Raw genomic sequence first — 12747 nt, forward strand, 5'->3', positions numbered from 1 at the left:
TTTAGGGAAAGGAAGTGTACAAGTCTTTTAAAGAAAATATAATTTTCTTTACATATAATAAATGAATATAAGACTTCAAAAGAAGTTTCTTTAAAATTTATTCAACGTTGGGCAGGTTTAAAGAACTGTATAGGAGCTCTCCGAGGTGCTGAAAGACTACACACGCACACACAATTAAAAATTGTAAACTTTTTTGTACTGTATTTCAGACCCACTGTTTTGAAGAGAACGTGTAGAGAGAGACGAGACGATTATTATTTTAATGACTTAAAAAAAAAAGCTTGTCCAATAACATTGCATGTCTCAGCTGTAATGGCCAGCCTCTTGATTGATTTACCAAATTTATTACCCAGAACCAATTAGACTTAAGTTTAATAAATAAGTCATAAATTCAATCAGCAGGATCTTATTGGATTAAGATTCATCATTTAGGTCATGAAAATATATTTCTTCCAACTACCTTATTAGCACACATGCCATAAATAACCAGGGACTGGGGTGATATCTCCAGTGATATCCTTACTGCATAAACAAAGAACTTGCTGTAACCATGCAACTGAATAGTGACAAGGTGGAATGGGGTAGAAAATAGTCTGCATGCGGGAGGGGGATCCACTAATCCTGGGGTGTAGGATGTGTTGGAGCGAAGCTTGTGTTTCCACCCAGGGGAGAGATGCTTAAGGAATGGACAAACTAAAGGGAGGGTTCTAGGCTCTCACCTTCAGCTCGGACGATCTAAAACAATACGCCCGTGCTATATCTGTTATCTCATACTGGCGTCAGTCTGCTGTCGCCTGCTTCTTGCCTCCATGTGCTAATCTGGAGGAACAGTAACGACCTGTGTGACAGTGACATAACGTTGTTAAACCGTGTCTCAAGTTTATTAATATTCCCTCCCATGAAGTTGACTGTGCACAGGAGACCAAAGTGTCTCATTCCCTGAAGTGCCTGAAGGGCGAGAAGACCAGGCCTGAAGAACTTTTCACCTTTGTCAGCAGATTATGAAGATTCGGTTGCATGTCAGTCCTTAATCTGTTTCCTGGATCCATTGATTGTTCTTTTTTTGTTAATTGGTAAGTCAGTCACCTTCAACACACCACTCTTTCTGTTTGGCTGAAGAATCCAACCATCACTTTTATTTGCCTGGAAGGAAGACTTTTTTTTTTTTTTTTTTTTACATAGTTTTAATATATGGATTATATATATGAAACTACAGCCCTTTTTGTTTTACCTTTAACACCTGCTAGCATTCAATACTTTTTTATGGATGATGGTAGAAAAATTTGTAAAAAAAAAAAAAAAAAAAAAAAATCAAAGTGCAGTGGCTGAGCAGAGATGCAGTTGAAAACTTACACACAAGATAAAACTATTCAAGCCCCTCATGCACTGTTAACATAACAGCACTTGCTCTCTAGGTTTGCAAACCTTGTAGAAATATGCTGTAGACTTTTTTTTTTTAAAAAACTGACTTCATTAAAAGTATTATGTGGATGAGAGTATGTAGTCCTTTTAGTCATAAGCACAGCATGCTCTTTCCTGAGATTGGCTCGCATTGGATTCCCACCTGACTCCCGGTGTTCCCAGAGTAAGTGAGTTAGTGAATGTGTGAGTGAGTGAGTGAGTGAATGTGATTGAGTGAATAAATGAGTGAGTGAGTCAGTGATTGTGTGTGAATGTGTAAGTGAATGTGTGAGTGAGTGTGTAAGTGAGTGAGTAAAGGAAAGTGTGAGTGAGTGAGTGAGTGAATGAATGAGTGACAGAGAGTGAGTGAGTGTGTGAGCAAAGGAGTGAATGCTAGAGTGAATGTGTGAGTTAGTGTGTAAGCGAGTGAGTAGAGGAAAGTGTGACTGAGTGAATAAGTGAGTGAGTGAGTGAGTGAGCAATGTGAATGCTAGAGTGAATGTGTGAGTGATTTAATGAATGAATGTGTTCATGAGTGTATGAATTTGTGAGTATATGTGTGTGTGAGTGAGTGAGTGAGTGAGTAGAGGAAAGTGTGTGTGTGTGTGTGTGAGTGTGTGTGTGTGTGAGTGAGTGAATGAGTGACTGAATGTGAGTGACTGAATGAGTGAACACCAGCACCAGCTGATCCAGAAGACACATTTTCTTCACATTCTGTTCACACCCCAAGCTTTTGGCAATTTGGAGTATCCAGTCCACCTACTGATGCATTTTGTTGGAATCTGGATGAAACCAGAGAACCCAGAAAAAATCCACACACTTGGAGAACATGGGAAATTCCACACAGACAGAAACCCAGGCAAGGACCCTGGAGCACATAATTAAGGAAACATGCAGGGCGGTACAGTGGCACAGCAGGTAGTGTTGCTCCCTCACAGCTTCTATATATATATACTAAACAACAAGGTTATTTTTTTCTTATTAAAGATTTTACTGAAAATTTAGATTTTCTCACATTTCACGGCCCTAGATGCAGTAGACATAAAATGTACACAGAAAACGACATTCATGTATAGATTGATTATAAAATGTGTGGTAAATTTTTACCTATATTATGTCTTGTATTATACCATAGTGCTGCTGGATTCTCTATTCTGATTGGTCAGAAGGTGTGCAGCTCTCACAGGCTGCATGTCTATATTAAACCGCTCCTTCTAATATAAGATTATTTCTATAGAAACATATGGCACATGAGCGTAGTTGTTTAGATGCTGATGCTTTCTGTAAGAAGATGTTTTTTACAGAATTAAGTCTCAGTGTCAGCATGTTGTAACAGAAATCAGAAGTAAAGCTGCAAGTCTAACAAGCTTTAGGATGACAAGCTGCTATAATGTCAGCGATAACAGGTACTAACATTTCACAGATGTTCTGCAACATTGAATGGAACTATAAACCAAAGAAGGCATCTTTCTTAACAAAAATTAACAAAAAAAATGACATGTTGTGCATGGTGTACATTTGAACATAGAAAATGGGGGAAAAAACAGGAAGTCTGACTAGAAATAGATGGGAATAATGAAGGGCTGAACAGAGAATACAACAATGACAAGAAAGGGGCAGGGACAAGATTCAAATGAACTCAAAGTCACATGATAATGTAAATTAAACTAATAAGCACAGAGCGCAAGTTATTGCAGAATCACATGATTATTACATGACCCTTGGTAAAGGAATGACAGCTTCCTTTAAGTAGCGACGAGTCAAGACAGTAACTTACACATCATGTGCCTTTAAGCTTCAGCAGAATCGCTAATCGCTATTCGGATCACTCACAGCACATGTTTTGCGAGCAGGACACTTGTCTTTAAAATGTTAGGAAATGTTCAGATGGGAATCCAGGATAAGACTGAGGAGAGATTACGTTAAGAATGCAGACTCGGCACTTTTAACCAACAGTCACTAGAACTCACGTGTGCATTACGACGAACGGCAGCTTCGCACGTGGAAATACCTCAGATGGAGACAAACGTGGCTAGTGTTTCCTGTTAGAAGATTGCAATAGAAAAAATGTAAGATTATTAAGAATATTTTAAGCCATTTGCTTTGCTAATTGAAATAGTTTTGCACTTAAAAAAAACAAGATTCAAATTAGAAGAAAAAAAACAATTTATTAGTATAATATGTATAGAAATAATTTTGTATTACATTGTTATGATTTCTTAAATAAAATAAGTAAAATAACAAATTTAACTATATTTTAAAATATTTTCACTTGCTAAATTTTTTATTTATTTGATTTATTTTATATTTTATGTTTTTTTAAGCAGTGATGCTGCTTGACACACTTTGTGTTCAATTTTTACTATAAAATAAAAAGTATTTATCTATTTAAGGTCATTTGTTTAACATCTGCAGTGAGGGTAATGTGTGCAATTATGAGTTATGAAGTTATATAAGCATATAAGTTTTAGATCCGCTGATGCGTTCAGGAGTTGAAGGGGTTAAAGCGAAGCCTTTTGTCAGTGTGTTGAGGGATAGCTGCAGGTCACAAGGCTCGGAAACCAGCCCTGCTTGGCCTCAGTGTTTTCCACTCTGCTGTGTCTGTGTGTTTCCTGCAAGCAGTCACAGTCGCAGCACCTGAAGTGCTGATTTATGAAGAGTGCAGTAAGTGTTTTCTGGAGGATTTGCAGAAATCTGAGCCCTCCTGAAATAGCTGGTGTGTTTGTTTGTTGTTCATTCAAGGTTGTTTTGGGGGTTGAACAAGGGACATCCTTTACATCGGACAGTTGTGTGTAGGAAGGTGGTGTATATGTATGTGTGTGTGTGTATGTGTGTGTGTGTGTGTTGGACTCCAGGGGCTTGCTGCTCCTGTTATAGAGAGAAAGATCCCGCTTTCCGTTTTCTTGAAACATGATGCTGCCAGTGTTTCGGTAAAGTGTCTCTTTTTCTGCAGCACGAGCTCAGAAACGGAGCTGTGTACTAGTACACAAGCAGAGAGGAAACAAGGCGGTCAGCTAGCCCAGCAGTCTTTTTCGCTCTCCCTCTCCCTCTTTCTCCTTCTCTCACTCTCTCTCACTCTCGCTCGCTTTCTCGCTTGCTCTCCTCTCTCTCTCTTCCTCACTTGCGAAGCTAAGGTCCTGCTTAATGATTTCGAGAGAATTGCGAAACCCTTGATTCAGACTATCCGGGGAAAAGCAGGCAAGCTTTTACCCCCTCTCCCTCTCTTTTCTCTTCTCTCTCCCACTCGCTCGTCCTCTCTCGTTCTCTGACTTCTCTCTCTCCCCCCTTCTCTCTCTCTCTCTCTCTCTCTGAGTGTGTGTGTGTGTGTGTGTTTGTGGTCCCTGCGCTGATGAAGAAGAGGAAAAGCAAGAGGCAGCCGGAGGGCGGACGTCCTTGTCCTTGAAAGGAAAAAAAAAAAACAGAAGACAGAAAACCTGCACCCGAGAACTCTTAGAGGGAAGCCAGGATCCTGTGTAAGTAAGGAACACGAGGGACCCACTGACCCACCAGGCTCGACTAAGCTGTGATTTGTGCTAGTGCTAGTTGTGTGATGCTTGCTTCTTAAACGCTTAATGCTCTTGACAGGGGGATTAGGTGAGACTGTATGAGTGCGCTGCCAAACTTTGGCAATCATTTTTAGCTCTCAAAGAACTGAAAAGCTTTATTACAGTGTTGGCATATGACATGGTTTACAGTATTCTCATTAAATCTATGTGTATATTTGGAAGGAATATACTGTACTGTTGGATTTAGGCCATTATGTAGGTCTCTTTGGAATGTTTCAGAACCATTATTAATAAAGGAACATGTTTGATAGTAGAAGCTGGATGTCATTAGAGATGATTATGTAGAGCATGGAGTAAACTGTAACTATGTGAATTCTACCTGCTAATCCAGGTCACTCACGCAATGAAACATGTATTGGTCATTTTCTGAAAAGACCTTTCACTCAGACCTTTCAACAGTACTGCATTGCTAAGTCATTTTTCTTTCTAAACTATCTTTGTCCTCAACTGATAACCTCCATAATCCAAACATCTGATCAAAGCCATCCAGTCCAACAGCAGAGTCTCTTGAACATGTCACATCTTGTCACACCAACACACCAACGTTCTCTCTCTGGTCAGAACATATCTTCCAACCATTCCATACCGTTTCAGTTTGTGTAGCATATCTCACTGCTCCTTTAAGCCTCCATTTACTTCTAATCCATGCTTTGCTTTGCTGAGTAAAATCCTCTAGACTTTAAGCAAAGTAGATCTCCTGATTAGTATTCCACTGTCATAATTATTTAAAGTTCTTCCTACTTTCCAGTGTATTCTGGGGAATGGCCATGGAGTAGGCCGTTTGTTTTAACTGGATTGTTTTTTTTTCTTGATCTGCAAGAGGCCTGTATGCATTAATTGGTCTTTTGACTTCCCATGAAGTATGTCATTAAAAGCTCCTGCCGGCACTTGTTCGCATATGCATCTATTAATTGGCTCGGAACGTCGTATTTGGATAGTTAATCCTTTAGATTAATGCTTGATTCTGGAAAGACTTATTTCTTCACGTTGACCCCTGTTGGAGTTGTGTCGAAGTTAAACAAGTTATCTCAAGATCTAGAGAAAGCTAGAGATCCTGCATGGATCTAATTCACAGACACAGGGTTAGGGTTCGTTAGTAACTGATACATTGGTAACCGATTCATTTATTTTTATGTAATCTAAGAATCATGTATTTCTAATGACGTGAAACTGCAACGATGCATTATTTGTCAAGTTATTTGGTTCCCATGTTCTCTAATGTTCAGATTTGCTTGGGGTGAGTTGGAAATGCGGATTCTTGAAGGAAGTCTTCATTGGTTTATTAGCAGTGTCCACATACCGAACCCACATTCTTTCACCTTTTAAATAATTAACAAGCAAGATAAACAGTGTGGTAGATGAATCCAATCAATCAGCGAGCAGCACACTGCGATGGTATTGTTTGTCCTGGACTGCCAATGCTTTTCACTTTTGATATCGAAAGTCTGTATAAAAAGAAGAGAAAGCTGACCTCAGAGTTTTTCCTTAAGTGCCATGGAGCGCAAATGGACAAAACAGCACAATTGCTGCGCTAGGATTCACTTTGTGTTAGAACTGATTTCCAGGAAATGCTTTAATTTGGAGAGTCATGATTATGCAATCTCACCTACCGTTCAGGGAAAGGTAGAGAGTTTCAAATACAACCAGGTTGTTTTCTTGGAGCAAATAAGATAACCACAAAGTTGCCATTTGCTGTCTTCTTCTTTTACACATGGTGTGCACAACCAATCGATATTTGGCTCTCTGTAATTCTGCAGGTCCACTACAGAATCCATGTCCCAGTGGAACGCATGCAGGAAGGACCTTTTAAGTTTAAACAAAGATATTAACAGTTAATTGCTAAAAATCTTCTCGCACATTCAGATATGCTGAATGTCACTTTTAAGACAGACACAGTCAAAGGCTTACTGGTTCTGTACCCACGGCATCTACAGCATTTACAGCATTTTGCTTTTTTTCCCCTCCATTTTATAGAAGGCTCTCTGTGTTTTCTTTAAGACTAAGCGTGTTACTCCTACCTTCAAACTCTTAAAAGATCAATACATATAGATCGTCTAATTGGAAGCCATTAGTTATGGGGTTTATAAAGCTAGTAATTATTGTGTGTAATCTTGCAGAAAATTAAATTTAGGGTTGTGTACATTGTATTAGGGAGAAGTTTTGCTCTGTTTTCTGCTGCATTCGCATCTGTCAGCTAGTCTATAGCCCTACTTTTTCATGTCTGGTACTGAGTGGCCACTTCTAGTATTTTAAGCATTCTAAACATACAGAAAAAAATAAAGCTCAGACTGGAAACAGTGCAGTAAGGAGTTTTTAGGACACATAGACCAAATAAATATTGGTGTTTCTGTAAGTAAACTGATCAGGTACCCAAGATAAAAATGAACAAAAATTAATATAAAGAAAATGACTCGCGCATTAGGTTTTGGAATAAAATAATGTGCGACCTGTTGTAATTCATTATTCTATCAATTATCTTGAAAAGACCAGCAGCATAAATACAGCTCCAAATCCAAGTCAATGGTATGTATAGTTAAGTTGATGGCACGTTCTTCCATGTTTTAGTAATTTGCTCCACCACCATCATCAAAACACAAACCTAGGAAGTATCTTTTGGAAGAATGGTGTTTATCCTTCCAGTACACTTCCAGAGAGTTGTTAAATCTATACCAAGGTGTATTGAAGGCTTGTGGTGGCCTGACTCCTTACTTTCCTTTAATATTTCACCTGCAGGTCAACAACCATCTGTTGTTGTTGTTGTTTGTAGAAGCTTTGATACTAATAAATGATATGTGTGCAATTATGAGACAGTTTACAAGGATGACTCCTGTTCTTTAGTTGTTAAGTGTAGTAAGAGAGAGAGAGAGAGAGAGAGAGAGAGAATTATTTTGAAAGAAAAGGTCATTTCAATGAGAATTTCTTTTAGAGGAAATAAAAGTACTTTTCCAGCTTCTGTTTAAAAAATAATATTTAATTCAGCAAACAAAATGGTAATATTCCTTCTCTAACAAGGACTTTAGTCATTTTATTATGATAAAAATGGTTGAGCAGCTAAATATTCACATTAACTATTAAGGCTATATAATATTACACACTATATATAATAAATGTAATTTCAGGATAAAATAATGTTTGTTTTAGTCATGTTTTGTAATTAGGGAGGTTAAAACACACTCATGGTCAGGTCACAATTCGATTCAATTCAGGATTATGATTCAATTCCATTCACCATTGAAATTCAATTCAAAGGAATATTTTAATGAAGGAATTAAAAAAAAAAGAAGACTTTTATGATTTATTTTTCAATGTTTGTCTGTGTACAGGTAAATAAATAGAAAATAGAAACAAAGGTGGCTTTTGAACTGAGGTTTAATAAAGTTAACAAAACATAAAACAGGTTTAACTGTAAAATCTTATACATTTATAAAAAATAATAATAATAAAATAAATAAATAAATAAATAACTTTTTTTTTACAATTATTTATTAATTTTCCTGGAAATTTTACCCAGAAAACAAGAATGATTGACTGAGGAGACATTTTAGCCAGAAACAGAGCTCCAAAGTCGGCTAAAATGACCGTTTTTCTGCAGCTTGTGCCTTTTGAAAGCTACTGAAGATCTCTTTTTAATGGTTATTACATGGTAACCATACAACCTATAACACTTGTTGGTCATTGTGATCCGTTGCGATCAATCACTCCACAATCTCGCAGGTTCTCTGTTTAACTCTACAGGTTGCACAGACCTCTGGTGTTCAGACAGTGCAATAACATTAAAAGTGTAATGAATAAAATGTACATTACCACCTGGTAAATTGTACATTTCCACAATGCACATTGTCACATTATTGCATAGCAATACATTGTTACACATATACATTTTAACATATGCTTTAAAAGGGATTTTAATCTAGATGATAGCATGAAATATTGGACATTATATGTAGAGTGAGGTGTTTTTAGGGTCTGATTTTCATTAACTTAATATCCTACGATCCTACTTATAGGCCTCAGTATGATGATTCCTCCTCCTACAGGAAAAGACAGGAAAAGTAAAACATAGATATCAAAAATATAAAGACAGGCATGTCCTTCCACCATGATCAATACATCCACACCTGATGTGTTGGTTAAATGTCCAGATTCTTTAAAAACCAGGTTATGATACACAATCAGTCAATTTCAGTTTTGTAGTACTTTAACCAATATGTGTGATGAAGTTTGTAGTATGACCAATAACTGTGTGCTGGAGGAGGTATAAGTTCCTATCATTTGTGAATGTTCATTATCATGAGTTAAACTGCTCTATTAATGATTCACTAATACCCATATACATACATTATGTACATTAAATGGTCAACAGTATGTAGATACCTGACCGTCACACCCAATTTGATGAACACAATTGTATAGAATTTATTCTTTGTATGCTGTAGTGTTACACTGGAACTAAGATGCCCAAACCTGTTCCAGTATGACAGTGCCCCTGTGCACAAAGCAAGTACCATGGAGACATGGTTTTGCCAAGTTTAAAGTATAAGAACCTGAGTGGCTTGAACAGACCTCTGACCTCAAACCCACTGAACACCTTTGGGATGAACAGTAATGATGATCTGTAATGATGGCTGAGCACCAGGTCAATATCAGTGCCTATCCTCTAGCACTCTTGTGGCTCAATGGGCAAATCCCCACAGCCACAAACCAAAATCTAGTGGAAAGCCTTCCCAGAAGAGTGAAGGCTGATATAGCAACAAAGAGGGAATAACTCGATTGTAATTCCCATGGTATTGGAATGGGATGTTTAATACTCGGGTTTCCACATACTTTTGGCCATACAGTGTATCTGAGTGCATTAGATAACTTGGGATCTTTAACACGTTGGAGACGTTTTAAAATTCATGCTTAATTTCAATAATTGGGCAATCAATCATGGTACTATCAAAGCTATCAGTCGGAACTTAGTGCCAGCTTTGAGGTCTGTCCCCCACCTCTAAAAGTTCCCATTATTTTGACTAAGACTTACACAAGGCCTTTTACCACACTAACTTACCAGTCAGATATGCAAATCAGCTTTTGTTTAGCTGCGTAAATGAAAATTGCTAATCAATTTTACCCCTTATTTCATGGACTGTGGTTCCTGCCCCGCCCCCACCAGCTGGTTAATCATGCACAAGCTGAACACTTCATTACCCAGGACATGTTTGCCCCTCAGCGCTTTCTCGCTGGTAAATTAGTTCTTTCTATTTATACAGGTAAGGCAGGTCAGAGGTCTCCGGGTTGCAAAAGGTAAGGGGATGAAATTAATATAGCGGCAGGCTCTTCTGGCCAAGAGCCTCCCAGAAGAAAAGCCCTCCAACTTAAACAGTTTCATAAGGAGAAATGAATTGGCACTGTAGGAGTGCAGCTTGGTTTTTTGTTGTTGTTGTTTTTTTTTCAGACATATACTGGTCCTGCTGTGTTCTTTCCGTGCTCTGGAGTCACCGGTCTTTTGAAGCTGCCACTGGCGAAGCCTGTTTCCTATCTATCTTCACTCCTTCTCACTTTCATCAAACTTTTTTTGGTTTCACTGAAGCGAGCCACAATTTTTGCAGGAGAGGAACTGAGATATGGAAAGCACAGCGTTCTATCTCTGATTTGAAAATGTCAGTGAATGATTTGTCTAACAGGGCTAGTTGAAGTGTAATGAGCTTTATTAATAGGGGACAGGAGGAAATGTCTCTGTTTCACAGGTGCTCCAGATGAAGAGCCAATTCTTATTAGGTCTGTTAACCTTGCTCAGTGGTGGTCACATTTGGTGTGGGGTCTGGCCATGTGCTGAGGTAACATGCTCACCCAGGCTTAACTCAGATCTTTGGCATTAGACGAGGTGTACCGGGGCGTCAAATGGCACATGAGTTCATCCGCTTTTTTCTGATTTTGCTAAACATGTGATTTTGCCATCGTTATGTCTCTCTATTTGTCTGCAGTGTCAAGCTTGTCTTGTAACAAAACCTATTAGGGGAGAGCAGAAATCTCCAAGGCTGGTTTATAAGCCCAATTCCCCCCAGCACTTGGACTGTGCCAATGTGCTTTTGTCGCACTCCATCTTAAGCAGTGCAGTGAAGCCTTCCGTGTGATCCCAGTCCTTCGCTCATCATCTGCCCACTAAAAATACTCCGCTTCTTAGCCTGTTCCGGCAGCATCTGATTTCAACTTGAAGGCCTATTTTTAATCAGCGGCTGCAGTGATAAGACATAAAGCCATTAATTCATTACGTGACCCCTCGGTGCTGCCCTATGTCATATTTTCCCCTGGTCCACTTGCCATGTGCCGGAGCAGAGAAGGAGGTGGGGATGTTGTCTCTGTGCTGTTGATTCTCTCTCAGCCATGGGACTTTGTATCACATCACTGCTTAAGTATTTTCATTGAAACCAGAGCTCCCACATCACGTGTATTTACATATAAATATCCTCCTGCAGTACAAGCCAGATCAGCCTGAAAGGGAGTCATGCTTTTTCCATTCCATTCCTGACCTATTAATGTTTACATCCATTAATAGCTAATTCCTTCATCTTATCACATTTAGACGCACATGTTTGAATTCTTGAAGGGTTATGCAATGGAAAGATGTTTCAATGACTTGCCGGAGGAATCTAGTGGAGTTCTGCCCATGGTCCCATCACAGATGGAGGAGGTGGTGTTCTTAAGTGGATACAAGCAGCTGCTTCTTCCAAAGGATAGGAGGTGAAGATAGGCTCCATGCTTCCCGTTTCTATAGTGCCCTTTGCAGTGGATGGCTTTTACCAAATGGTTGTAAGCTTTAGCATCATGATGACCTGGATTCTTGGGTTCTTGCTGGCATTGACATGATCTTGGCTTCACCGTTGGTCATAGATTGATGAGAGGTTTCAGTGGGGTATGCAGGGAGGGCTATGCTCGGCTATGCCGTACCTCACTTCTGCTCATGGCTGTGGACTTTTGTGTTACTATGTTAAGAAAAAGCTGTGTCGTTTCATTGTTATTTTTGGAAGTGAAAAGCAGCATAAATTTCCAAGGGCAATGATGAGCTGTTGAAGCCTTTTCAAACTGCATTCAGGACTATTTCAAAATGTTGATCTACTGCTGAAATGTGAGTCACATGCCTCACATTCCTCAATATATAACATGCAAGTTAGCTCCCGGAAATCCCTGCAATGTGAATGATATTCTGCATTTACCACAATCAAGTGCCATATAAACTATAGTGGCCTCCTGACAGCTGCTCTTGATCCAGCTGTTTAGATAAGACTACGGTGGAAGAGGGAGAGTTGAAGCTCCCAGGGTGACACCATCAGTGGCATATTTTCATTCAGTAAGAGATGAAAAACCCTCTTGATGCACCCCGACACTGAAGTACAACCTTTTTCCCCCACATGTCCACATAGTCTGAGTAAAGTAGATAGATGCTAAGAAACGAATTATGGCATTACTGGAACTCCACTGTGTCACATCAGTGACTCCTGACTTCTTAATTTGTCTGTCTGTTTCTTCACATACATCACTGTTTTATACCCGTGTTCTTCTCTGTGTGCGTGAATTTGCGGTGGCGCTGGTTGTGAACATAGAGAGTTGGTAATGCTCTGTGCTGGCCGAGCGGAAAGGGCAGACATATTTATAGCAAACTGAATCACTTGCCTACAAATGCGCAACAAAAGCTCAGGCCTGTGCCACTTCAGCAATCCAGAATAAAATGGCAGCAAATCCTCGTACAGATGCACTGTAGCTGTACAAATGTCGCTTTTATACGTGTGCTTAATGCTGC

At 39.1% G+C, this 12747-nt stretch overlaps 1 protein-coding gene across 2 annotated transcripts in view; it reads left to right on the forward strand.

The window, feature by feature from the left end:
- The first annotated feature begins 4653 nt into the window (after window positions 1–4653).
- esrrga (estrogen-related receptor gamma a) overlaps window positions 4654–12747 on the forward strand; it is a 122721-nt gene continuing 114627 nt past the window's right edge. The window contains exon 1 of one of the 2 annotated variants that reach the window (XM_058399992.1): window positions 4654–4874. The gene's annotated coding sequence lies outside the window, so the exon portion shown is untranslated. The remainder of the gene's footprint in view (window positions 4875–12747) is intronic. The other variant, XM_058399995.1, reaches the window with a different exon arrangement.

Source organism: Hemibagrus wyckioides, linkage group LG09, assembly GCF_019097595.1.
Source record: "Hemibagrus wyckioides isolate EC202008001 linkage group LG09, SWU_Hwy_1.0, whole genome shotgun sequence".
NCBI classification, from domain to species: Eukaryota; Metazoa; Chordata; class Actinopteri; order Siluriformes; family Bagridae; genus Hemibagrus; species Hemibagrus wyckioides.